This window comes from Triticum urartu, chromosome 3 (genome assembly GCF_003073215.2).
Source record: "Triticum urartu cultivar G1812 chromosome 3, Tu2.1, whole genome shotgun sequence".
NCBI classification, from domain to species: domain Eukaryota; kingdom Viridiplantae; phylum Streptophyta; class Magnoliopsida; order Poales; family Poaceae; genus Triticum; species Triticum urartu.
The window spans coordinates 673,553,126-673,579,812 of NC_053024.1; the positions used below are offsets into that span (position 1 = coordinate 673,553,126).

At 45.9% G+C, this 26,687-nt stretch overlaps 1 long non-coding RNA gene and 1 pseudogene across 1 annotated transcript; both read left to right on the forward strand.

The window, feature by feature from the left end:
• The first annotated feature begins 2,041 nt into the window (after nt 1-2,041).
• LOC125549059 lies at nt 2,042-3,904 on the forward strand. Its single transcript, XR_007301231.1, has 3 exons — nt 2,042-2,316; nt 2,408-2,500; nt 3,029-3,904. It is a non-coding gene; the product is annotated as an uncharacterized LOC125549059 (long non-coding RNA).
• A 2,249-nt stretch (nt 3,905-6,153) lies between these two features.
• On the forward strand, nt 6,154-26,328 carry LOC125547143 (annotated as a pseudogene).
• Nucleotides 26,329-26,687: the final 359 nt, after the last annotated feature.

Here is a 26,687-nt window from a genome sequence, read left to right on the forward strand (position 1 = left end):
CCGCGTCCCGCTTCCGCCCGTCGCCGCTGCACTCGTCCCCGTATCTGCAGCCGGCGTGGGGAACGATGGACACTCGCCGGTGCGCGACCCCGATGCTCCTCCTCTCCACGCCGGCAGTCGCTGCCTCCCTCGCCGCTGACCGCGAACTAATCCTACACGCCAGGCCCGGTGGCGATATTCCGGCGCCGTAAGACGATGGCCGCGGCTGTGGATGGATTCGTGGCGGAGGAGACGGAGTTCAGATCGAGGCAGTGTAGGTACCGAGTCCATCACCTCCCTATATACAGTCGCGGGTGGATGGATGTGGCCCACAAAAAGTACAGGCCAGGCCCTGTCGATGACGGCCCAGGTTAAGGGCTAAAACTGCGGCCCCCTCAATCCCGGTCCCGTGCGCCACCCGCCTCCCCTGCCGCTCGGTTCTGAACTCCCGACTCCCGCGTCGACGCGCTCGATTCCGACGGGATGTCGTACATGCGAGGCGCGGTTGGTCAAGAACGCGCCGGAGGTGAAGAAGCTCGTTGTCCTCTCCCGAGCCGGCGGTACACGAGCCTCCCTCGCCCAGCTTCTCCTCATGCCTCGCCGGCGACTGCCTCCTCCCGGCCGCGCACGGCCGAGCCATCTTCACCGAGGCTCTCCCGGGTCTCTTCCTCACCAACTTCCTCCGCGGCTGCTCCAATCAAGCTGGTTCGCCTTGACGACGCCCGCCACCTGTTCGACCGGATGCCACGGTGGAACCTCGTCTCCGGGGGCTCCGACATCGCCATGTATGCGCAGCAGGACCGTGAGGGAGACGCCTCCGAAGGCCAGGGGCAGAGTGAGTTCCTACTCGCCACTGCCCTGAGGGCCTGAGCACATTCGAGGGCGGTCTGTTTTGGCGAGCAGGTGCAGGTTGCCTCTACGCGAAATGCTACTAATTCTGGGAAGATGGCACTTCGCTATAGTAATCCTGAACTATTTCATTGAGACTGTTAGTGTTACTTGCGGCATTTTGCCAACGACTATCTGACTGGTAACTGGTAAGTGGTAACTTAAAACCACGGTTGAGAAGGGATGAATGATCAGATCAAACGAAAAAGAAACGGGCATGAGACATCATATTAGCTTTGGTAATGCTTGTCTATGTCGAATACCATAGGCTACTCTGCCATAAGTACTTGTCATTCCTTCTGTTAGTGGTTTGGTGATTTGCAATTCTGAACACTTTGGCCTCCAGCCATCTTTTCCTTTCAAAAATAAAAATAAAAAAATTCTGAACACTTGAAGATTAACCAATCTTACATAAAAAAATAAGCTTGACAAATCTGTAAACCAAGTCAACTGTACACAATAAAATTACAGTACCTCCTCAATCAGGATTGTATTTAGTGTTGCTTATTTGATGTGGTTCAAGATTTGGGTTTCTTGATTGATAATTGTCTAACTATGGTTCGTGTACTATTAGGTTCTGATCTGCAAACTTGCCTAGTTCATTTGCAGCATCTATGCTTTTGTATCGATCATCTTGTTTTTTTAAATGCCTCTTTCTTTTCTTACATATGGATAAAATTTGTACCTCTTTTGTTTAGTTGGTTAATAGGAAGCAATGAAAAGGATTTATCGCACAGGTACTCAATTTTGGATGGAATAACTCATTTCATCTGCTCTTTGGAGCTGATGTCTCTCCTATAGATCCCGACCAGTTCTTGCTATAACTACATATGCACATATAAGTTTAGTTAATACACGCCATCTTATCAAACGCTATTATATTTTGCTAGGATTGACTTGAAGATGACCAGTTCATTTTTAGACTTTGTGTCTTTTGTTCTAGTTGTACTAAAATGGCTTCAACTTTGCTGTCGAGCAATCAGTAATTAATTGCTGAGTGTTCAATAAATTAGATGAGCTCTTTTACGGTGATTGGCGAGTTACAACTCGTAATTTCGTATAACTCCGTCTCTGTTTTTTCTAACCGTCGGATCTGAGAAATGACTTAAAGGGTTTTTTTTGTGTGCAAAGGATAGAGTTATAAATTAGCAGGTCAATCTAATCGCTAGTCAATCCCTGGCACAGCCCTCGTCGTTGTTAGGCTCCTCAATCCCCTCGCACAAGGAGCCACCGCCAACCCTGCCCTCGACCGTGGCGCCGTCGGCGTCCTATCGCTCGTGCCACCGCCGCCGGCGACCCTCGCACAGCCGCAGCCGCAGCCGCCTGCTCTCCTCTGCTGCCCCAGCGCCCCGAGCATCGCCCCGTCGAATAGGGCCTCCCCACGGCAGCGCCTCCTCCCTGGATCAGCCACTGAAGGCCATCAACGCCGGCGACCGAATCCATAGGAAGGTAACCCCGGGGCTTAATCTTCCGCCGCCGCTGCCGCCGAGGACGGCCCTGTTTTTTCATGTACATCCTCTGACCCCGTTCTCCTGCCCAGTCGTCCGCCGCCGCCGAGGACGGAGAAGGTCCGGTGTCTATAACCGTCGATTCTGAAAGCTCAACAGGTCAAGTGACCTTGTAGAAAATTTTGGTATGTAAAAGTTTCACTTATGATCAACATGTTCTTGTGGTTAAAATTTAGAAATAGTATCTTAACCAGAATAATCCGAATGATAGAGGTAGTGTCGTACAGGAAATAATCTTTTTTGCAGTAGAAAACAGTCAGTAGATATCATATCTTGTTTAAGTGTTCAGTTGCCGGTTACGGTTTGAACACTGGAGAGTGTGCCTTTTGTTTTGATACAATTCAGTTAGCATGGATGGTGTTTGTGATTGGGTGATGAATTTCACCGTGGCAACTACGGACAAACGTAATATTGGGAAGACTGTGCAGTGTGCTTTTTGTTCCGATGAATACAGTTCTGTTAGCTTGGAGGGACTTTGTGATTGGGTGATAAATTGTAGGTGTAAAGATAAGAATCTGGTTCTAATGGGGCAGCGACAGTTATTTGTTATTTTTGGAAAAAGAGGACCGATGCTTTGCTTCAGAAATATCTTCCCTATGGATTCTAGCGTTTAGTTGATAAAGTTACAGAGAAAAGACTTGTGTGATGTGCAGGTAGCAGGCTGCACAAAAATGTTGGGTGGGCAAGGAATTGAAGGATGGAAAAACTTTCGAGCTTCGCTGGAAGTTGCGTGATCGATGAGCTTCTTTTAAACCAGTCGCTTGTTTTGTAAGGGTGTTGGAGTGAATTGATCCATTACAAGGATAGCTTGCTTTGTTTTGGCAGAGAGCCATCGTTGTTGCTCTGCTTTGCATGTTGTTACGTCTTGCTGATGGTTTATGTTTTTTTCTCTGAACTGGACAAACCTAAGCTTGTATTATCCGTTTCATGCTGAATGACAGTGGCTCACTTGAGCTCCTTAATTTTACAAAATATCTATCTTTCGCTCAAAATATCTACTCCTATTGATTTTTAATGAGTGGAACTTAATAGAGTTGGACTTCAGGGATTTATAAGGTTGCAAGTGTCTTTTTATTCTAGCAAAGTTGCTGCCTCATTTATTGAGGAAAGTGTTACTAATACTTTTGACCAAAAGAAGTAGGACTAATGTTTGCTCACATGGTCTCCTATGAACAGTGATTGTGGGCGTCCACGATGGACGCTGCGGTGCAGGGACTTGTTTCAACAGCGGCATTTTGAGGTCATGCATATGAAGATAGGAAATACTGTTGATGAGGTGGAGTTGATCGGAATGGGATGTGTTTGGGATCATATCGGGTTCCCCTGCTGCTATCTCTGCAGAGGGTTGAGCGAGACCGCAGTTTCTTGTTCTTGCAGATGCATTCTTGGATCATTTCTTCTGACTATAGTGAATGCCTAATCCTACAGTTATATGAGCAGCATTGTTTTGATGAACTAGGCCTTGTGGTTTTCCATCCCTGTAGCTTGATTGCATTCTTCAAAGGTGGCAAAGTAACGATCGAGTTGCATTTTTTTATTTGTGGGTCTGTGTGTGTATTGGGGGTTGTATTGCTCGCCTTGTGGTTTACAGAAATTTAGACGGGTGCATGACCTTGTTGGGAGTTGTATTGTCGGGGCTCCTGAAGATTGATAAAGTTGGGGCTGCTAGATTGCACGCCCACAAGTATCTTTCTTAGTCGTCTAGTCCCACAAGTACTAATCTTACTCGTTCGGGATAACTAATTTCAGTTGTCCGGGTCCACGCGCACCGATCTTTTAGTCGTTCGGGCGGCGGTACCGCTCTTAGTCATTCAGAGCCACAAGTATCGATATTAGTCGGCTGGACCCACAAGTACCGGTCTTACTCGTTTGGGCTCACTAGTATCAATGTTAATCATTTAGGCCCACACGTACTGATCTTAGTTGTTAAGGTAGTTGCAGGTCCGGATGACCGGTAATGCTAGTTGTCAGTCCAGACAACCCATAATAGTAGTTCTGGGTTCGATGACCCATAATGCTAGAAGTGGGATCAGATGACCAATAGTTCTAGTTGTGGGACCGGATGACCCATAGTGGTGCTGGTGGACCTAGACGACCCATACTTGAAGTTCTAAGTTCGGACGACCCATAGTGGTGATTGTATAACCGGATGACCCATACTTATAGTTCTGGGTTTAAACGACCCATATCTAGTAGTGGGATCAAACTACCCATAGTGCCAGTTGTGTGCCCACAAGTAACACTACGGGTCGGGCCACCAATACCACCTCGTGCCCCTTTATGTCGTCCGGACCACCAATGCCACTACTAGTCACTCTGGATCGCCCGGGCTAACAAATACAACTAAGAATCACTCTGGGTCGTAGGGCCCACACATACTGCCGGGAGGATGACCCCCGGGTAGCCCCAAGACTGCGAGCCGGACATGGTGCCTGCCTGCCCGGGCTGGCTGCGCCAGGGCGTCTGTCGATAAAAGACCCCAGGGGGCTCCTCGCATCGACTTGCTCGTGGACGCTCGTTCCCGCCTCTCTCTTAGACGACGACACGATCGAGAGGCAAGAATGAACAGCTAGCTCCTTCCTCCTCCACCAAACAGCTAGCTCCTTGTGCATATCATACCATTTCAGCAGGACTAGGGGTACCTCCCCCGGAGGGCCACAAACCTAGGTATGTCTTGTGTCTCACACCCGCGCGTCCCTACCTTGCTTCCGGAACCCACCGGCGTCCGCCGGGCATATGAAGCGGGTTTGGGGCGCCCGGCTGTAGATGCTCCAACCCTCACAATACAAGTGCTTCGTTGGTCCATATAAAATGCTTCGGACACACATTGAATTAGATGAGAGGAAATGATTCAGTACCATCATGCTTCCGGTGCATGCTTTCTTTAGTTTTGGAATAGAGAAACCAAAGAATATGGAGGAAGCACAAAAAACTGATCAACAAGGGCTAAACCTGGCGTGATTTGTGGGGGTAGTTGTCAGGAAGCAAACTGCATGTAAACTGCCTAGCAGGCCCACGTTCTATTATTCCATCGTACGGAGTCAATTAGCGAACGGAAGGAGCTAATCCCGTGCCGGCCTTAAACATCAGATCCGACGTCCATCTTACTTTCTATCCCACGGCACAGCTTCCCTAATGATTCACTCAAAAGAAAAAAAACTGCCCTAGTGACGGATTTACCCTTTCATAAATGGTCCCACCTAAATTTTGTAACGGTCCCACCATTATATGTAATTTCACGTAATTTCAATTTCGTAATTCCTCGTAACTCCTATTTTCCCACTGTCAGATAAGGGTGGATGAACGGCTCCTAAAATCGCCAATCACCGTAACAGTTGTAAAATTAGATTAATACAGTGTAGATAAAGATTGTCAATGTGGCATTTCTATTCGTTTACTGCCTTCAAAAGCTATTTAAGATCAATATAATATGTACGAAAGAGGTTGGATTATGTATCCCGTGGCCACCAACTTCCTGTAGTTTTTTCAAACTTTTCTGTACATTTTGAACCCATAAATTGAACTTGGAAAAAAATTAACAAATCTCAGTTTTAACTGAAATAATACCGTTTTGAAATGTACATTTTGAACCCATAAATTGAACTTGGAAAAAATAGCAAATCTCAGTTTTAACTGAAATAATACTGTATTGTTCACTGAGTTATGCTTGATTTGCTGGAATGTCTTCAATTTTTCGGCATTGTTTGATTTTTTTTCACTTTTTAGAACTTTGAGCATTTCAATGGCATAACGGCAGTATTTTCTAGGTATCGGCGGCATGTACCACAAGGTGTCAGGGTGGATTTTTGCCATCGGTCGCAGATGCAGCGGCAACCACATCCAATTCCGAGTTCCCAATTTTTGTTTTGGTCAGCTTAATACGAGGTAAGTTCATCTAAGGGACCTTTACTTCCGAGGTCTGGAATCAATGAGTTATTTATGAATTGTTTGTTTCATGTGATAGAGATATTGGATTCACGTTTTTTTAACCTTAATTAGCCACCTCGTGGGTCTGCAATGTACAGTCTGAACCCTGGGTTCATCATCATGACCGAGCAATCTGGTGTACTTCGCATTTTTTTTGAAAATTAGAGAGAAGATGTTGAAGTTTCATCGATTTTCCTATCATGGATGCTAGGATGAACAACCCCTTTTAGTTTTCCTTCAAAACTTATGCTTATTCAGCAGTCCAAATTACAAAAATACATATATAAAGATAATTCAAACATAGATGAAACATTTCGCCGTCGGGTAGTGGTTTAACAAATGTCACTCTCTTTTCTGAGTATGGACATATGTATTGTGTCCTTCAGTATAACTAAGGGTGAATTATGGCTAAAATGAAAATAAAAACTTAGCATCATGTTTGAGTGAGTATGTTTGATGTTAGATCGCTCGCGTGCTATCCCAGTTGACAGCAACGTCCCTAGTTATCTGTTCATTTACTTGACAATTCAGTTTAGGTAGTACATTGACTGGTTCTTGATTAATTTTCTTTTGTTCAAACCTTATGGTTGACTAAACTAAATACTACTCCCTCCGTTCCGAATTACTTGTCTTAGATTTATTTAGATACGGAGGTATCTAGCACTAAAATAAGTCTAGATACAACCGTATCTAGACGAATCCAAGACAAGTAATTCGGAACGGAGAGAGTAGCCACTAATAAACCACTATTGTTCTAGTAAGGCAAACCGCTTCTGACGGACATTATTGGTTTAACATTTTTACAAACAATCTCAAGTGAGATAAATGGACGTAAAATCGATATGCTCAAGAACATTGGGTTGCAAATTGTAGCAAAATGTCACGGTTTGCCTCTTGTTGTTAAAGTAATGGGAGGACTCTTGTGTCAAAAAGACAAAACACACCGTGTGTGGCAGATGGTCCTGGATGACTCTATATGGTCAATATCTGAAATGCCCGAAGAGCTAAACCATGCAGTATATTTAAGCTATGAGGATTTGCCTTCTTGCATTAAACAATGTTCTCTGTATTGCTCCCTTCTCCCTAAAACTGCATTAATTTATCAAATGCGACATCATTGGCATGTGGATTAGTGAAGGATTTCTTCACGCAACCTCAGAAGACTTAGAAGAATTAGGAAGGAAGTACTATGAGAAACTGATACTAAGAAACCTTATAGAGCCGAATTCACGCTACATTGGTCAAGTTGTGTGCAACATGCATGATATTATTCGCTCGTTTGCTCAGTTTGTGGCAAGAGATGAGGCACTAGCAGCTCACAGTGGAGAAACTAGTTCTGTTGGTAAGCTTAAAGCACAGAAGTTTCTTCGGATATCTATAGAAAGCAAAGCATCAGGATCAGATGGGCTAGATTGGAGTTCTTTACGGCCACAAAGGACATTGAGAACACTAATATCAGTTGGCCACATAAATATGAAACCTGGTGTTTCTATGGTTAATTTTCCATGTCTACGAACTTTAGATATAAAGTCTGCACATGTTGTAGCATTGGTTGGATCTTTGCATGAACTCAAGCACCCGCGATACTTGTCTTTAGAAAAAACTGATATATCTAGTCCCCCAGATGGCATTGGAAATATGAAGTTATTGCAGTACATTAGCCTTAGCGGATGCAAACAATTTGTGAAACTTCCCCGGAGCATTTTAAAGTTAGGACAACTAAGGTATCTTAACTTCAATGAAACAAGTATAAATGGCATACCTAGAGGATTTGTGTTCTAAGAAATTTGAGGGTATTAAGAGGGTTCCCAGCCCAGATGAAGGGTGATTGGTGCACTTTGGAAGAGATGGGTCCTCTTTCTCGGCTCGAGATTATTGGACTGCATGGATTGGAGAATGTAACTGCTTCCTCCTCTGCAGCAAAGGCAAAGCTTTGCGAGAAGTTGCATCTTACCACCCTCGACTTATCATGCGGTAGTATATTGCTGGGAAATAGGGCGATTGAAGAGGAAGATACCATCTCTGAGGAAGAGCAACATCAAATCAAGAATGTTTTTTGGTGAGCTAAGCCCTCCGCCCAATTTAGAATATCTTATCATCAACGGATATTTTGGTCGAGGGCTCCCAAGGTGGATGATGTCATCATCAGTTGTGCCCCTCAATAGCTTGAGGATTCTATTCATTAATGACGTGGCTTGTTGCACACAGCTTCCTGATGGCTTGTGCCAGCTCCCCTATTTGCAGTTCATTCAGATCCTCCGTGCTCCGGCCATCAAGCATGTTGGGCCTGAATTCGCGCAGTCCTACCATCACAGTTATCATCCTTCCCAGATGGCGGCTGCATTTCCGAGATTGCAGAAGATGAAGTTAGGAGAAATGGTGAAATGGGAAGAGTGGGAGTGGGAGGAGCAAGTGCAAGCCTTTCCTGTCTTGCAGGAACTTGTGCTAAAGCACTACAAATTGAAGCGTCTTCCTCCTGGCCTTGCCTCCCAGGCAAGGGCTTTGAAATATTATACATAGAATGTGTCCAGGGTCGCGTCTCTCTAGAGAAATTTTCAGCAGTGGTTGAGCTTCGAGTGTCTAAAAACCTTGAACTGGAGAGGATCACTAATCTCCCCAGACCGCAGAAGCTTACCATATTGGATTGCCCAAAGTTGGAGGTGCTGGACGATGTTCCTGCACTCCAGAGGCTGTCTCAAGGATGAACACATAGAGACACTCCCAGAATACATGGGAGGTATAAACTCTATGCATTTGGAGCTATACTTCAGCCTAACGCTGTTGGGTTCCATAGCCGCGGGACAATCTGGCCCTGAATGGGACAAGTTCAGCCATGTTGAACATGTCAAGGCATATGAGACAGGATTTTTGACTCCCGGGTGCAGGAACACCCCACTATCCACGCCGTTCGCGTCATTTTGGCTTCTTTCAGGATCTGACCACACCCTGTCTAGTCCTTGCGTTTTGCAGAGAACACGAACAGTAATCCCAGCGGCTGCATAGGGCATTGTTTATTTGAGATTCCTGACACCACCGCGTACATAAAGAAAATGAACTCACATGGGCACTGCTCCTTCTCTCCTCATTTTTTCATTTCTCTCACATTCGCGTGGAAGACACAGACCAGTAGTGATACGGGCTCTCTCTCTCTTCTTTCCTTTCTCATCTTTCTCTCTTCACGTATGACTAGTTACTGTGACCTGCCTGTCACTCATGTCAGGATTAGCTCCGAGACCCAGCACCTATTGTATGCGTGGATGCGCCACATGCTTCGCCCACGTCTTGTCTTTTCAATAGTAATCAGCCAGTCAGACCAACATGCAAGAGGGCCTAGTATCTTTTGCCTACTCTGCCTACCCCTACACCCTACTTGTCCCTAGGAGCGCCCCCCATTAGCTTGGTCAAATGGACTAGATAAATAGGCAACTGCTGCTAATGCTTTGATGTTCGGTAGACAAGGGCACAAATCTCATCAAGGGTGAACGGCTAGATAAAAGGGGGTCGGGACACCCGGGTGTTACCACACCTTTCCGCAAGGCATATGCCTGTGAAGTGTTAAACATGCAACATGTTACGTTATGTGACCGACGCATCTCATAGGAGATAGTTCAGATAGTTAGGTTATTAGAGTCTTATGTTTATCTCATGTAACCTCTTATCTCTATCTCCTTTCTTGATCTCCAAGATTGTAATCCAAATCGTATGTATGCGCTGTTATGGGAGGTGCGCCCCATCTATTTAATACGAACCCGTAGGCCTGAGCAAGGCAAGACGTTCCGCTAGTTCGCACATGGTAATCAGAGCCCCATCTCTTCCCATCTACTGAGATCCCATCTACCCGAGCCTAGCCATGTCTTCCTCCACCTCCGGCGCCTCCCAACCTACCCGCAATGCACAGGTCACCGAGAAGCTAACACGCACGAACTACGTGCCGTGGCGCACGCAGGTCACTCCCCATCTGCGTGGCGCCGATGTCTTCGGCTACGTCGACGGCACCACGCCGGAGCTGGCCAAGCTTCATGTCACCAAGACAAGGATGCAAAGAAAGCTCTGAGCCCAACCCTCTCCACCCGATCTGGGTCAGGGAGGACTAGCAAGTGTTGGGCTACTTGCTCAGCACCCTCTCCAAGGAGGTGCTCGTCACGGTGACCACGGTCACCACATCGCTCGCGCTTTGGACCACGTTGGTAGGTATGTTCTCGTCACAGTCCATGAGCCGTGTGAACAATATCAATATCAGGACGACGCTCATCAACGCCCAGAAGGGCAACCAAACGGTCGCCGCCTACTTCGCCACTCTCCGTGGCCTCGCCGATGAGCTTGCGGCTACGGGGAAGGCCATCCAAGACGACGAGCTCATCTCCTACATCATCCACGGGCTCGACGTCGACTACCAGCCCCTTGTCTCCGCCTGTTGGGGAACGTTGCAGAAAATAAAAATTTTCCTACGGTTTCACCAAGATCCATCTATGAGTTCATCTAGCAACGAGTGATCGGATGCATCTACATACCTTTGTAGATCGTGAGCGGAAGCGTTCAAAGAACGGGGATGATGTAGTCGAACACGACGTGATCCAAATCACCGGAGATCCTAGCACCGAACGGACGGCACCTCCGCGTTCAACACACGTACGGTCAGCGTAACGTCTCCTTATTCTTGATCCAGCAAGGGGAGAGGAGAGGTTGAGGAAGATGGCTCCAGCAGCAGCACGACGGCGTGGTGGTGATGGAGTTGCAGTACTCCGGCAGGGCTTCGCTAAGCACTATGGAGGAGGAGGAGGTGTTGGAGAGGGAGAAGGAGGCAACCAAAGGCGTGGATCAAAAAGCCCTCCTTCCCCCCTTATATATAGGAGGGCCAAGGGGGGGGGGGCGCCGGCCTAGGAGATCCAATCTCCTAGGGGGCGGCGGCCAAGGGAGGTTTCCCTCCCCCCCAAGGCACCTAGGAGGTGCCTTCCCCTCCTAGGACTCTTCCCCTTTGAAACCCTAGGCGCATGGGCCTCTTGGGGCTGGTTCCCTTGGCCCATGTAGGCCAAGGCGCACCCCCTACAGCCCATGTGCCCCCCGGGACAGGTGGCCCCACCCGGTGGACCCCCGGGACCCTTCCGGTGGTCCCGGTACAATACCGATGACCCCGAAACTTGTCCCGATGGCCGAAACAGGACTTCCCATATATAAATCTTTACCTCCGGACCATTCCGGAACACCTCGTGACGTCCGGGATCTCATCCGGGACTCCGAACAACATTCGGGTTACTGCATATACATATCCCTACAACCCTAGCGTCACGGAACCTTAAGTGTGTAGACCCTACGGGTTCGGGAGACAGGCAGACATGACCGAGACGGCTCTCCGGTCAATAACCAACAGCGGGATCTGGATACCCATGTTGGCTCCCACATGCTCCATGATGATCTCATCGGATGAACCACGATGTCGAAGATTCAAGCAACCCCGTATGCAATTCCCTTTGTCAATCGATATGTTACTTGCCCGAGATTCGATCGTCGGTATCCCAATACCTCATTCAATCTCGTTACCGGCAAGTCACTTTACTCGTACCGTAATGCATGATCCCGTGACCAGACACTTGGTCACTTTGAGCTCATTATGATGATGCATTACCGAGTGGGCCCAGTGATACCTCTCCGTCATACGGAGTGACAAATCCCAGTCTTGATCCGTGTCAACCCAACAGACACTTTCGGAGATACCCGTAGTATACCTTTATAGTCACCCAGTTACGTTGTGACGTTTGGTACACCCAAAGCACTCCTACGGTATCCGGGAGTTACACGATCTCATGGTCTAAGGAAAGGATACTTGACATTGGAAAACTCTAGCAAACGAACTATACGATCTTGTGCTATGTTTAGGATTGGGTCTTGTCCATCACATCATTCTCCTAATGATGTGATCTCGTTATCAATGACATCCAATGTCCATAGTCAGGAAACCATGACTATCTGTTGATCAACGAGCTAGTCAACTAGAGGCTTACTAGGGACATGTTGGTGTCTGTTATTCACACATGTATTACGATTTCCGGATAACACAATTATAGCATGAATAAAGACAATTATCATGAACAAGGAAATATAATAATAACGCTTTTATTATTGCCTCTAGGGCATATTTCCAACAGTCTCCCACTTGCACTAGAGTCAATAATCTAGTTACATTGTGATGAATCGAACACCCATGGAATTCTGGTGTTGATCATGTTTTGCTCTAGGGAGAGGTTTAGTCAACGGATCTGCAACATTCAGGTCCGTATGTACTTTACAAATATCTATGTCTCCATCTTGAACATTTTCACGAATGGAGTTGAAGCGACGCTTGATGTGCCTTGTCTTCTTATGAAACCTGGGCTCCTTGGCAAGTGCAATAGCTCCAGTGTTGTCACAGAAGAGTTTGATTGGCCCCAACGCATTGGGTATGACTCCTAGGTCGGTGATGAACTCCTTCACCCAAATTGCTTCATGTGCTGCCTCCGAGGCTGCCATGTACTCCGCTTCACATGTAGATCCCGCCACGATGCTCTGCTTGCAACTGCACCAGCTTACTGCCCCACCATTCAAAATATACACGTATCCGGTTTGTGACTTAGAGTCATCTAGATCTGTGTCGAAGCTAGCGTCGATGTAACCCTTTACGACGAGCTCTTCGTCACCTCCATAAACGAGAAACATTTCCTTAGTCCTTTTCAGGTACTTCAGGATATTCTTGACCGCTGTCCAGTGTTCCTTGCCGGGATTACTTTGGTACCTTCCTACCAAACTTACGGCAAGGTTTACATCAGGTCTGGTACACAGCATGGCATACATAATAGAACCTATGGCTGAGGCATAGGGGATGACACTCATCTCTTCTATATCTTCTGCCGTGGTCGGACATTGAGCAGAGCTCAATTTCACACCTTGTAACACAGGCAAGAACCCCTTCTTAGACTGATCCATATTGAACTTCTTTAATATCTTATCAAGGTATGTGCTTTGTGAAAGACCTATGAGGCATCTCGATCTATCTCTATAGATTTTGATGCCTAATATAGAAGCAGCTTCTCCAAGGTCCTTCATTGAAAAACTCTTATTCAAGTAGGCCTTAATGCTGTCCAAGAGTTCTATATCATTTCCCATCAAAAGTATGTCATCTACATATAGTATGAGAAATGCTACAGAGCTCCCACTCACTTTCTTGTAAACGCAGGCTTCTCCATAAGTCTGCGTAAACCCAAACGCTTTGATCATCTCATCAAAGCGAATGTTCCAACTCCGAGATGCTTGCACCAGCCCATAAATCGAGCGTTGGAGCTTGCACACCTTGTCAGCATTCTTAGGATCGACAAAACCTTCCGGCTGCATCATATACAAATCTTCCTTAAGGAAACCATTAAGGAATGCCGTTTTGACGTCCATTTGCCATATCTCATAATCGTAGAATGCGGCAATTGCTAACATGATTCGGACGGACTTTAGCTTCGCTACTGGTGAGAAAGTCTCATCGTAGTCAACCCCTTGAACTTGTCGATAACCCTTAGCGACAAGCCGAGCTTTATAGATGGTCACATTACCATCCGCGTCTGTCTTCTTCTTAAAGATCCATTTATTTTCTATGGCTCGCCGTTCAACGGGCAAGTCAGTCAAAGTCCATACTTCGTTTTCATACATGGATCCTATCTCGGATTTCATGGCTTCTAGCCATTTGTCGGAATCCGGGCCCGCCATCGCTTCTTCATAGTTCGAAGGTTCACCATTTTCTAACAACATGATTTCCAAGACAGGATTGCCGTACCACTCTGGTGCGGAACGTGTCCTTGTGGACCTTCGAATTTCAGTAGAAGCTTGATCAGAAGTATCTTGATCATTATCATTAACTTCCTCTCTAGTCGGTGCAGGCACCTCAGGAACATTTTCTTGAGTTGCGCCATTTTCCGGTTCAAGAGGTAATACTTCATCAAGTTCTACTTTCCTCCCACTTACTTCTTTCGAGAGAAACTCTTTCTCTAGAAAGGATCCATTCTTGGCAACAACGATCTTGCCTTCGGATCTGAGGTAGAAGGTATACCCAATTGTTTCTTTAGGGTATCCTATGAAGACGCATTTTTCCGACTTGGGTTCGAGCTTTTCAGGTTGAAGTTTCTTGACATAAGCATCGCATCCCCAAACTTTTAGAAACGACAGCTTAGGTTTCTTCCCAAACCATAATTCATACGGTGTCGTCTCAACGGATTTCGACGGAGCCCTATTTAAAGTGAATGTGGCAGTCTCTAAAGCATAGCCCCAAAAAGATAGCGGTAAATCGGTAAGAGACATCATAGATCGTACCATATCTAATAGAGTGCGATTACGACGTTCGGACACACCATTACACTGAGGTGTTCCAGGCGGCGTGAGTTGTGAAACTATTCCACATTTTCTTAAGTGTGTGCCATATTCGTGACTCAAGTATTCTCCTCCACGATCTGATCGTAGAAACTTGATTTTCCTGTCACGTTGATTCTCAACCTCACTCTGAAATTCCTTGAACTTTTCAAAGGTCTCAGACTTGTGTTTCATTAAGTAGACATACCCATATCTACTCAAGTCATCAGTGAGGGTGAGAACATAACGATAGCCACCGCGAGCCTCAACACTCATTGGACCGCACACATCAGTATGTATGATTTCCAATAAGTTGGTTGCTCGCTCCATTGTTCCTGAGAACGGAGTCTTGGTCATTTTACCCATGAGGCATGGTTCGCACGTGTCAAATGATTCATAATCAAGAGACTCTAAAAGTCCATCTGCATGGAGCTTCTTCATGCATTTGACACCTATGTGACCAAGGCGGCAGTGCCACAAGTATGTGGTACTATCATTATCAACCTTACATCTTTTGGTATTCACACTATGAACATGTGTAGCATTACGCTCGAGATTCATTAAGAATAAACCATTCACCATAGGAGCATGACCATAAAACATATCTCTCATATAAATAGAACAACCATTATTCTCGGATTTAAATGAGTAGCCATCTCGAATTAAACGAGATCCCGATACAATGTTCATGCTCAAAGCTGGCACTAAATAACAATTATTGAGGTTTAAAACTAATCCCGTAGGTAAATGAAGAGGCAGCGTGCCGACGGCGATCACATCGACCTTGGAACCATTCCCGACGCGCATCGTCACCTCGTCCTTCGCCAGTCTCCGCTTATTCCGCAGCTCCTGCTTTGAGTTACAAATGTGAGCAACTGCACCGGTATCAAATACCCAAGAGCTACGACGAGTACTGGTAAGGTACACATCAATTACATGTATATCACATATACCTTTTGTTTTGCCGGCCTTCTTGTCCGCTAAGTATTTGGGGCAATTCCGCTTCCAGTGACCACTTCCCTTGCAATAAAAGCACTCAGTCTCAGGCTTGGGTCCATTCTTTGGCTTCTTCCCGGCAGCTTGCTTGCTGGGCGCGGCAACTACCTTGCCGTCCTTCTTGAAGTTCTTTTTACCCTTGCCCTTCTTGAACTTAGTGGTTTTATTGACCATCAACACTTGATGTTCCTTCTTGACTTCTACCTCTGCTGATTTCAGCATAGCAAATACTTCAGGAATGGTCTTTTCCATCCCCTGCATATTGAAGTTCATCACAAAGCTCTTGTAGCTTGGTGGAAGCGACTGGAGGATTCTGTCAATGACCGCATCATCTGGGAGATTAACTCCCAGCTGAGTCAAGCGGTTATGTAACCCAGACATAGTGAGTATGTGCTCACTGACAGAACTATTTTCCTCCATCTTACAGCTGAAGAATTTGTCGGAGACTTCATATCTCTCGACCCGGGCATGAGCTTGGAAAACCATTTTCAGCTCTTCGAACATCTCATATGCTCCGTGTCTCTCAAAACGCTTTTGGAGCCCCGGCTCTAAACTGTAAAGCATGCCGCACTGAACGAGGGAGTAGGCATCGGTATGTGCCTGCCAAGCGTTCATAACGTCTTATTCTGCAGGGAGAATAGGTGCGTCACCCAGCGGTGCTTGTAGGACATAATCTTTCTTGGCAGCTATGAGGATGATCCTCAGGTTCCGGACCCAGTCTGTATAGTTGCTGCCATCATCTTTCAGCTTGGTTTTCTCTAGGAACGCGTTGAAGTTGAGGACTACGTTGGCCATTTGATCTACAAGACATATTGTAAATATTTTAGACTAAGTTCATGATAATTAAGTTCATCTAATCAAATTATTCAATGAACTCCCACTTAGATAGACATCCCTCTTCTAGTCATCTAAGTATAACATGATCCGAGTCAACTAGGCCGTGTCCGATCATCACGTGAGACGGACTAGTCAACGTCGGCGAACATCTTCATGTTGATCGTATCTTCTATACGACTCATGCTCGACCTTTTGGTCTTCTTTGTTCCGAGGCCATGTCTGTACATGCTAGGCTCGTCAAGTCAACCTAAGTGTTTGCATGTGTAAATCTGTCTTACACCCGTTGTATGTGAACGTTAGAATCTATCACACCCGATCATCACGTGGTGCTTCGAAACAACGAACTGTCGCAACGGTGCACAGTTAGGGGGAACACTTCTTGAAATTATTATGAGGGATCATCTTATTTACTACCGTCGTTCAAAGTAAACAAGATGCAAAAACATGATAAACATCACATGCAATCAAATAATAAACGTGACATGATATGGCCAATATCACATAGCTCCTTTGATCTCCATCTTGGGGCCCCATGATCATCTTGTCACCGGCTTGACACCATGATCTCCATCATCATGATCTCCATCATCGTGTCTCCATGAAGTTGCTCGCCAACTATTACTTCTACTAGTATGGCTAACGCCTTTAGCAATAAAGTAAAGTAATTTACATGGCGTTTCTCAATGACACGCAGGTCATATAAAAAATAAAGACAACTCCTATGGCTCCTGCCGGTTGTCATACTCATCGACATGCAAGTCGTGATTCCTATTACAATAGCATGAACATCTCATACATCACATATAGATCATTCATCATTCATCACAACTTTGGCCATATCATATCACAAAGCACTTGCTGCAAAAACAAGTTAGACGTCCTCTAATTGTTGTTGCAAGTTTTACGTGGCTGAATCAGGGTTCTAGCAAGAACGTTTTCTTACCTACGTGAAAGCCACAACGTGATTTGTCAACTTCTATTTACCCTTCATAAGGACCCTTTTCATCGAATCCGCTCCAACTAAAGTGGGAGAGACAGACACCCGCCAGCCACCTTATGCAACTAGTGCATGTTAGTCGGTGGAACCGGTCTCACGTAAGCGTACGTGTAAGGTTGGTCCGGGCCGCTTCATCCCACAATACCGCTGAAGCAAGATAAGACTAGTAGCGGCAAGAAAGTTGACAAATCTACGCCCACAACAAATTGTGTTCTACTCGCGCAAGAAGAACTACGCATAGACCTAGCTCATGATGCCACTGTTGGGGAACGTTGCAGAAAACAAAATTTTTCTTACGGTTTCACCAAGATCCATCTATGAGTTCATCTAGCAACGAGTGATCGGATGCATCTACATACCTTTGTAGATCGCGAGCGGAAGCGTTCAAAGAACGGGGATGATGTAGTCGAACACGACGTGATCCAAATCACCGGAGATCCTAGCACCGAACGGACGACACCTCCGCGTTCAACACACGTACGGTCAGCGTAACGTCTCCTTATTCTTGATCCAGCAAGGGGAGAGGAGAGGTTGAGGAAGATGGCTCCAGCAGCAGCACGACGGCGTGGTGGTGATGGAGCTGCAGTACTCCGGCAGGGCTTCGCTAAGCACTATGGAGGAGGAGGAGGTGTTGGAGAGGGAGAAGGAGGCAACCAAAGGCGTGGATCAAAAAGCCCTCCTTCCCCCCTTATATATAGGAGGGCCAAGGGGGGGCGCCGGCCTAGGAGATCCAATCTCCTAGGGGGTGGCGGCCAAGGGAGGTTTCCCTCCCCCCTAAGGCACCTAGGAGGTGCCTTCCCCTCCTAGGACTCTTCCCCTTTGAAACCCTAGGCGCATGGGCCTCTTGGGGCTGGTGCCCTTGGCCCATGTAGGCCAAGGCGCACCCCCTACAGACCATGTGGCCCCCGGGACAGGTGGCCCCACCCGGTGGACCCCCGGGACCCTTTCGGTGGTCCCGGTACAATACCGATGACCCCGAAACTTGTCCCGACGGCCGAAACAGGACTTCCCATATATAAATCTTTACCTCCGGACCATTCCGGAACTCCTCGTGACGTCCGGGATCTCATCCGGGACTCCGAACAACATTCGGGTTACTGCATATACATATCCCTACAACCCTAGCGTCACGGAACCTTAAGTGTGTAGACCCTACGGGTTCGGGAGACAGGCAGACATGACCGAGACGGCTCTTCGGTCAATAACCAATAGCGGGATCTGGATACCCATGTTGGCTCCCACATGCTCCACGATGATCTCATCGGATGAACCACGATGTCGAAGATTCAAGCAACCCCGTATGCAATTCCCTTTGTCAATCGATATGTTACTTGCCCGAGATTCGATCGTCGGTATCCCAATACCTCGTTCAATCTCGTTACCGGCAAGTCACTTTACTCGTACCGTAATGCATGATCCCGTGACCAGACACTTGGTCACTTTGAGCTCATTATGATGATGCATTACCGAGTGGGCCCAGTGATACCTCTCCGTCATACGGAGTGACAAATCCCAGTCTTGATCCGTGTCAACCCAACAGACACTTTCGGAGATACCCGTAGTATACCTTTATAGTCACCCAGTTACGTTGTGACGTTTGGCACACCCAAAGCACTCCTACGGTATCTGGGAGTTACACGATCTCATGGTCTAAGGAAAGGATACTTGACATTGGAAAACTCTAGCAAACGAACTATACGATCTTGTGCTATGTTTAGGATTGGGTCTTGTCCATCACATCATTCTCCTAATGATGTGATCTCGTTATCAATGACATCCAATGTCCATAGTCAGGAAACCATGACTATCTGTTGATCAACAAGCTAGTCAACTAGAGGCTTACTAGGGACATGTTGGTGTCTGTTATTCACACATGTATTACGATTTCCGGATAACACAATTATAGCATGAATAAAGACAATTATCATGAACAAGGAAATATAATAATAACGCTTTTATTATTGCCTCTAGGGCATATTCCCAACACCGCCCTCGACGCCCGCGTCACGCCGGTCTCCCTCGACGATCTCTACGCCATGCTCAGCAACTTCGATCAGCGCCTGGCTCAGTTCAACCACTCGGGCGGCGGTTTCCGCTCCTCTGCCAACGTCGCGGTCCGCGGCCGTGGTGGTGGCTCATGTGGCCGTGGCTCTTCCCGCGACAAGGGGAGGTCTGGTGGCGGTGGTGGTGGCAACGGTGGCGGCGGCAACTCCAACGGCCGCTTCGGTGCATCCCGCGGTCGCTGTGGTGGTGGCCCAAATCGGGCCCGCTCAGAGACGCCCCACTGCCAAATTTGTGGTAAGCTAGGGCACACCGCGAAGGACTTCTGGTATCATTACGATGAAGATCACGATGACTCCCAAGATGAAGAAAAGGAGGTTGCCGCGACTGATGGATCATACAGCGTCGACACAAATTGGTATGTTGATAGTGGTGCCACTAATCACATAACCAATGATCTTGAGATGGTCACGATGAAGGAGAAGTACCGTGGCAAAGATCACATCCACACGGCAAGTGGATAAGGTATGCAGATTTGTCACATTGGTCATTCTATTTTTCGTACCCCTCATCATCCAATTCATCTTAAGAAAATCTTGCATGCCCCTAGTGCCGCTAAAAGTCTTCTCTCTGTTCATAGAATTGCCCTTGATAATCATGTTTTCCTCGAATTTCATCCATACTTCTTTTTGATTAAGGACCAGGCAACGAAGAAGGTTCTCTATCTAGGTAGATGTGTTCAAGGGCTTTACCCATTGATTCCGGAGCTTAGGAGACTCAATAAAAAAGCCAATGGTGTTGTCAAAGTCTCGTCAACATGGTGGCACGATCGATTAGGGCATGCTGCTTTTTCTTTAGTTGAAAGATTACTTAGGAAAAATAAACTCCCATTTGTTGGTGAGCGAAATGTCGAAACTATTTGTGATTCCTGTCAATGTGCCAAAAGTCATCAATTACCATACCCAATATCTACTAGTGTTTCTACCAAACCACTTCAATTAATTTTTTTCTGATGTGTGGGGTCCTGGCCCTACTTCTATTGATAGACACGAGTATTATGTAAGCTTCATAAATGACTATAGCAAATTTGTATGGATTTACCTCCTCAAAAAGAGATCCGATGTCTTCCAAGTTTTCCAAAACTTCCAAGCCTTGGTTTAACGAAAATTTGCTAGCAAAATTATTGCAGTTCAATCAGACTGGGGGGGGGGGTATGAAAAACTAAACTCCTTCCAAACACTTGGCATATCACACCATGTTTCATGCTCTCATGCTCATCAACATAATGACTCTGCTGAACCAAAGCACAGGCACATAGTTGAGGTTGGGCTAGCCCTCTTAGAAGGGGCCTCCATGCCTCTCAAGTTTTGGGATGAGACTTTTCTCACCGCTTTTCATATCATCAATATGCTCCCTAGTTAAGTCATCAACAATGAAACTCTGGTAGAAAGACTTCTTCACACAAAACCAGACTACAAATCTCTTTGTGTGTTTGGATGTGCTTGTTGGCCCAATCTTCACCCATACAACAAACACAAACTCATGCTACGCTCAAAACAGTGTGTCTTTCTAGGGTATAGCCCTCAACACAAAGGTGTCAAGTGCTTAGATATATCCACTGGTCGCGTTTATATATCTCGTGACGTTGTTTTTGATGAAACAAAGTTTCCATTTGCCACTCTACATCCAAATGCCGGCGCTCGCCTTCGAGAAGAAATTCTTCTTCTACCCACTCATCTCACCCGTATTGATCAAGGGGGTCCGAATTATGATGATCAATTGTTGACTAATTCCGCTACCAATGGTGTGCATGTGTTTTCTGATGATGCTACAGGAGAAAACAACGAAAACGATGCAGAAATCAGTGAAAAAAAAATGCACCGGCAGACCTATATTCCATGTGTCCGGTTCTGGGAGACAAATCCTCCTTAGGATCAGCCCCGCAGCAGCAGCCCAGTCGATCCTCCTCGGGATCAGCATCGGCAGGCGCGGCAGACGCGCCAGCAACAGCGCCCGCCGACCGTGTCGCTGTCTCCAGCCCAGAGCGCGACACGCGTCGTCCTTCCAGTGGAGGCGGCCCAAGTCCTCCTCCGCGCCAATCCGCGTCCGGCACGCGGCAGCACGCGGCTCGTCAGGACGACGCGTGGTTCCGCGACCAGCCGCTCGTGTACAAGCGACGCGACTCCGTTCGCCCACCTGGCGCGGGGCCAGGTCTGATGCGGGATCCGGCGCGGACTCCAGCACGCACACACGCGCGTCCATGCACCCGACCGGCGTCCACTTCGAGGTGGATGCGCCATCCTCAGCCAATGATGAGGCCCCGGGATCCTCTGCACCGACTCGAGAAGCTGGACACGACCAAATTGTCACAGAAGATCCGGTAGGAGCAGATTCTGCTACAGGAGTTCCTGCCCCAGGATTCTCTGTGGCTGGTGATCCTGCTGCTGCACCATCACGACGTACACGACTACAACATGGGGTAATACATCCTATTAACTATAAGCACATAACCAAATATGGTATGGTTTGTTCGACAGGTGAACCCGGTGAACCACATTCGCTTGAGGAAGCACTTGGTGATGAAAAGTGGAAGAATGCAATGAATGAAGAATACATGGCACTCAAGAAAAATAAAACCTGACATTTAGTTCCCCCACAGCAAGGTAAAATTTTAATTAATTGCATGTGGGTATTCAGAATCAAAAGGAAATCTGATGGAACCATTGATCGCTATAAAGCTAGGCTCGTTGAAAAGGGTTTTAAACAACGGTATGTCATAGACTATGAGGACACATTTAGTCCGGTTGTTAAAGCTGCTTGATGTAGAGAACGCATTGTTTTGTCTGTTTTGTCTGTTGCTGTTTCCAGGGGATGGAGTATCAGGCAACTTGATGTAGAGAACGCATTTCTTCATGATGTTCTGGAAGAGGAGGTATATATGAAACAACCTCCTGGGTTTATAAGTAAAAGTGCACCCTCTTATGTCTGCAAATTGGACAAAGCACTCTATGGCTTGAAACAGGTACCAAGAGCATGGTATTCCCGTCTCTGTCACAAAATGAAAACACTTGGTTTTGTTCCTTCAATGTCTGACACCTCTGTGTTCATCTACAACAAGTCCAATACATGCATATTTGTCCTCATATACATTGATGATATTATTGTAACAAGCTCATCTGATGAAGCCATCACTGGACTATTGAAAGATTTGAGTGCAGATTTTGACTTGAAGGATCTTGGAGACTTGCATTATTTTCTTGGGATTGAAGTAAAGAAGCACTAGGATGGACTTCATCTCTATCAAGAAAAGTATGCAGTTGACTTGATAAGAAAAGCTGGTTTGCAAGGTTGTAAACCTACACCTACTCCACTATCAAGCTCGGAAAAATTATCTCTCACGCAAGGAACTCTTTTGACTCAAGAGGACAACATAAAATACAAGAGCCTAGTAGGAGCTCTTCAATACCTCACTCTTACCAGGCCTGATATTTCTTTTGCTGTCAACAAAGTATGTCAGTTCCTTCATGCACCTACGACTGTCCATTTAACTACTGCAAAAAGGATAGTTCGATATGTCAAAAACACATTAAGCATGGGTCTTAATTTCAGCAAATCATCTTCTACACTTGTCAGTGCCTTCTCTGATTCTGATTGGGCAGGCTGTCTTGATGATAGACGATCCACTGGTGGCTTTGCTATTTTGTTTGGACCCAACTTGATATCATGGTGTGCTCGCAAACAAGCCACAATCTCCAAATCCAGTACTGAGGCAGAATACAAGGCTCTCGCAAATGCCATAGTTAAAATCATATGGGTTCAGTCCATGTTAAAGGAACTTGGTATAAAGAGTAAACAAGCTCCTTGTTTGTGGTGTGATAACCTTGGTGTTACTTATCTCTCAGCCAATCTAGTGTTTCATGCCAGGACTAAACACATTGAGATAGATTTTCATTTTGTCAAAGAAAGAGTTGCTCAGAAGCAACTTGACATTCATTTTGTTCATTCCCGTGACCAAATTGCAGATGGTTTCACAAAGGCATTGCCTGTCAAGAGCTTTGAAAACTTCAAGTATAATCTCAACCTAATGCAGTTGTGATTAAGGGAGGGTGTTAAACATGCAACATGTTACGTTATGTGACCGGCGCATCTCATAGGAGATAGTTGAGATAGTTAGGTTGTTAGAGTCTTATGTTTATCTCATGTAACCTCTTATCTCTATCTCCTTTCTTGATCTCCAATATTGTAATCCAAACCGTATGTATGCACTGTTATGGGAGGTGCGCCCCATCTATTTAACACGTACCCGTCGGCCTGAGCAAGGCAAGACGTTCCGCTAGTTCGCACATGAAGGAGATAATCCAAGAAAAGGGTATGTCTTGTACTCATCTGACCCCTACAACTTGGAAACAAATATCAGCCACTCTTTCAGGAAGTTCATGTCCAGAGGTAATTTAACATTGCTCGCGTATTTTTTTGTTTTATTTTCTGGTTATTTGAACTGTTCTCTTTGTTTTCTACCTTTCATCGGCATGTTGGAGTTTAATATATTCCCTGCATGATCATTCTTTTTGAATATGAATTGCTAGTAATGTCTAACATAGATGTACTACTAGCTTTTTCTCTGGAGAAAATAAATAGCTTGTTTTCATCGATTTGTAATAGTTTTTTTTCCGATTTGTCTGGAGAAAATAAATAGCTTGTTTTCCGATTTGAATATGACTTGCTAGTAATGTCATTTGTGAAGTTTCTGTTGTTCTCACTTGCTACCTACTTCCCCTTCATATGTTATTGTTGGATCTCACTATTTTAACTCTGTGTTCCAACCTATGGATTGTATAACCACTTTTCGATTTTCTTATGCAGGAGGCTTATCTTCTTGTGAGGACAGATAAAGATTTGAGTCTGTCTTCAAAATGACAAAAAAGTAACCTTGAGCTACATCTACAGTTCGGTGAAGGTGCCATCACTGGAAGATATATATGAACAGCTGCACCTTTTTGGCGGGAGGGTGCTGTCTTCAGAATATCAAGTTGTCGTTGCTCTGAGAAGGTTGTACTCTAATGGGCCATCGAAGACCTTAAGATCCTCTGTTAGTGTGAATGAGTCAACAGTCTTGTTGGTAACTGAGAGGTTCATTGATGCTGTGTCCGAGCAGGTAAGGCGCCACTAGCTTGCCAAACTCCAGCGAAAATGATAAATCAAATCCATGTTTGACAAGATCCACAATATGCATAACTTTTGCAAGATTCTGAAATCTTCAAGGAGTGTGAGAAGGTAGCATTAGATGGATCAGGAGTCGGGGAATACATAATTGGTGATGCATGATTCCCTCTTCTCCCCAGACTACCCACATCTTAGCAGGAAGAAGATGTTACAAATTCGAAGGCAGAGGTCGGTAGGGGACACTCCGCAGCTAGAACCTGCCTGCTGAATGCGCTGGCAACAAGAAGGCATGGTGGCAGGTCAACCCGGACACTCTGTAACAAACTCTGCCTGCTCATGTTGCACAACATAGTCATAGATATTGAGGATGACACAACCATGCCAAGCTCTGATGCTGAGAATTGGAATTAGCATAGTCAAGTGCGCCAGTTAGCAAAAGAGGATGCTGTCAGGTGAGGGATATGCTGTCGCAGTTTTTCCTGACCAGCGAGTCATCCAAATCGGGAGGTGAATTAGCAGCTGCTCTTACTTCTCAATTTTTCTCAATTTGTTTATCTGGGTGCTCTGTCCATAATTCATCATGTATATTTGTCAGACTAGTGGATGCCCAGGAGGACCATGGAGTGGCTGCATCAGGCTCAGGGGTTAAAGACAAGGAACAAGAACAACAGAGGGATAGAGACATGCTAGCCGGAAGATCGTTGTGTAAAAAAGACTTCCAGATTCATGCTAGGCATTACTGCCATGTGCCATCATGATGTGCTTTAAATCTTTCTTTAACCAGATTTTTGGTTTGTTCTTCTTGTTGACGTATAATGTGATGCCTAGTCTCTTCCATCAGATCGGTCTTTTGGTTGCATTGGCTAGAGCATGCACTTCTACATGGTATCAGAGCCAAGAGGTCTTGAGTTCAAGACCCGGCTGCCGCAATTAAATTGCAGTCCACTTTCGGTCCATGTTTAGGCCTGAGGGAGCCACACGTGAGGGGGAGTGTTGACGTATAATGTGATGCCTAGTCTCTTCCATCAGATTGGTTTTTTGGTTGCATTGGCTAGAGCATGCACTTCTACACTTCTGACATGCCGCATTAATGCGAGTGAGAAACATAACTGATACAACTATATCAGCAATGTGCCCCGTAGCTATTAACTGACACTCATGTATTTCCTCTATGTGCTGGCAATCGCTTTAGTTGATGGTTCGTTTAATAGGATGGTGATTGAGACAAGAATAAACTTAGCAGCTAGAGACGATCATGGCGAGTTCATAGGTGCAGCATCATGGCTTATACCGCATGTACAGAGTGTGGAATCAGCAGAAATTGCTGCGATCAGGAATGGGTTGTACCTGGCTGCCAAACATGGATGTAGCTCAGTGATTATTGAGTCCGATAGTCTGAATGCCTGTACGTCTAGGATTATTGGTCTGAATGCCATTGAAGCTATCAACCAAGGAGAGTACTTGGGCCCGGATGCAGCAACTATCACAGAATTTAAGGCGCTTGAGGCAGAACTAACAAAACTCGATGTGGTTCATTGCTTCCGTGAAGCAAATGGTGTTGCTGATATGCTTGCGAAAAACTCCCTCTGTAATAGCTTGTCTGGGTACTGGGATGGCCCCGTACTGGACTTTATTTCTCATCTCGTTGTACATGATCTTACCACTATATGAGGAATAAAGTTATTTACCCGTAAAAAAAACGTAGCAGCTATACTATGCATCGAACTTGAAAATCTTGACATCACAAATCCTGGCGCATCGAACTTGAAAATCTTGACATCACAAATCCTGGCGCATCGAACTGAAAAACGAAGAAAATTTAAATATAGAAAGAAACCATTACAAAACAGTAAAAACATAGAAAATGACACTACAGTGCCGGCCTGGCCTAATACTGTAGCGAGAGAAGAAATCCTTCGGACACGGGAGCTATATCTCGCTACAGTGTTGAATTTGTTATTTTTGTACCTCACGCAATGTTTCAAGTTTTGATTTAAAATTTTGCTACAACATAGACCCATGTTGTGTCT